This window comes from Vespa mandarinia, chromosome 13 (genome assembly GCF_050613455.1).
Source record: "Vespa mandarinia isolate Hongniang chromosome 13, ASM5061345v1, whole genome shotgun sequence".
Classification (NCBI taxonomy): Eukaryota; Metazoa; Arthropoda; class Insecta; order Hymenoptera; family Vespidae; genus Vespa; species Vespa mandarinia.
The window spans coordinates 3,510,001-3,512,263 of record NC_140822.1 but is presented as its reverse complement, the minus strand read 5'-3'; positions in this window follow the sequence as shown (position 1 = coordinate 3,512,263).

Genomic DNA, 2,263 nt, shown 5'->3' with positions numbered 1-2,263 from the left:
AGATTATGATATAAACTTCCGGCTAAAACGTGGGACGATTCTATCTGTACTATTTCTCTCTCTCTCTCTCTCTCTTCCCCTCTCTCTCTCTCTCTGTCTCTCTCTCTCTCTTTGTCTCTCTCTGTCTCTGTCTGTCTGTCTCTCTCATACTCATTGTGTTTCGCTACGTGCGGGTTTTACGATGAAATCGGATAAAGAACGGCTTCGCTCGACTTGTAAAGAATTTTGTTAAGGCTCGTGGCCCCCCATAACCGCCTCAAACTTATTTTCAGAGCTAGCTAGCTACCTCTCTCTCTCTCTCTCTCTCTCTTTTCTTCTTCCTCTTCTTCTTCTACTTCTTCCTTTTTATCTTCCTACTCTCTATCGCATTACCTATATACGTTCGTACATGACTTCTCGCACGCGGAATACCGCCATCTGCTTCGAAGATTCAGCCGTTTCTCTATTTTATAGATCGGCATCAGAAACGTCAACGTGTTTCTCGTGACCGTGTAAAGGCACCCTTATTTTCTCTCTCTCTCTCTCTCTCTTTCTCTTTTTTCTCCCTTGTCTATAGAACACAGTGCTTTCGCATTTCTACGACAACCAAGAGTATATATACCTTTTGACAGGAGTTAGAAGAGCTATTCTTACAAACTCTTGTTTCCTGCAACAATGATAGCCAGTGGTAGTAAGTTCGAACAATTCTTGAGTAATTCAATATCGACGTCCGTCGACTAGTTTACGATCACCGATGTCGTCCTATTAAGCTGAACTTCTCTTTCTCTCTCTCTTTTTTTTATCTTCTTATTCTCTCTCTCTCTCTCTCTCTCTCTCTCTCTCTCTCTCTCTCTCTCTCTCTCTCTTTCGTCCCATTCCCACCCTCTCGTCTACGCGTTATTCGTATCTCTTTCTTCAGTCGATTCGATCGATTCGATCGATTCGATCTCGATACCGATTAGATTTGTCGTATCGAGAGAAATTTTTTATTACGTAGATATTTATTCTCGAAATCGATCGTTCGAGATCGTTTATTCTCGATTCTCCGAGACTAAACTACTGAAATTTCATAGACCATGGACTCTCTCTCTCTCTCTCTCTCTCTCTCTCTCTCTCTCTCTCTCTCTCTTTCAAACGGGCATCGGTCCTTTCTTCCCCGAAGCCTCGACTACGTAAACACAGGGTAAGCTCGTCTTCCTTCATTGAATACAAGTTGTACACAACCGAAAGCTGTGACAACATCAGAAACAACATCAAAGACGGAACAAACAACGGAGCTCCCATCCTTCCCCAATCCACATCCGTCGTTGATTCGAACCTTAAACGTATTTCTAAATAGGTTTCCTCATCCCTTCTTCTTCTTCTTCTTCTTCTTCTTCTTAAGCGCCAAAATTACTACTTCAACTTACATTTCTATCAAATGATCAGAACGTTTTATGTTCCATCATAAATAATTTCAAACTATTTCTTATTCTTTTTTATCTGCTGCATTTCTTTTTTTTCTTTTTTTTTCATTTTTTCTTTCTCTCTCTCTCTCTCTCTCTCTCTCTCTCTCTCTCTCTCTCTCTTTCTTTTCGTTTCCGGATCAAAGGGAATGACATTAATAGAAATTCTATGACGATGTACGCCTTTTCGTATTGCATTCGAGTTATCGTAAAAGTTAAAAACAGCTAAAGTCGGTCTTCATGGTTGGTAAAATCGATGCAGCCCGTTAAGGATTGATGGACCGACCCTTCCGTAGCTTTCCAAAGCTACGAGCTAAAGTTTCGTTGACCTTTTAAGCAAAATGGCTTAAAGCTTTGAACGAAACGACGTGCTGATGGTAAAGGGTTTGCTTTAACGTTACCCGAACGATTATCAATCGCAGCTTGCCAAGCGAGCACCAACTGAGAATACATGGGAGGTACGGGACGATTAGCGGTATTATCCTCTCGGTTGTACCTACTTACTCCTTATCTCCATCGTCCGTACCGATGCCCATCCCATCTTCCTCGATTATCGTTCGTTGAAGAACGCTGAAGAGCATATCGCCTAACAAGAAACCGAGCATCGCTTTGCTATCACACGTTTTCGTTTATCACGCGCCTTCTCCACACCACCTCCCATTCTCCTCCTCCTCCTCCTCCTCACGAATTTTCCCTTCAAATTCTCTAAAGACATTTAAACGCGATATGAACACCTTCTAAACGGACTTTGGCTAAGCTCGCCTGATTAATGATATACTAATTAGTAAATGAATTTCTCCGATAAATGAAAAAAAAAGAAAAAAAACACAATTTTTTTC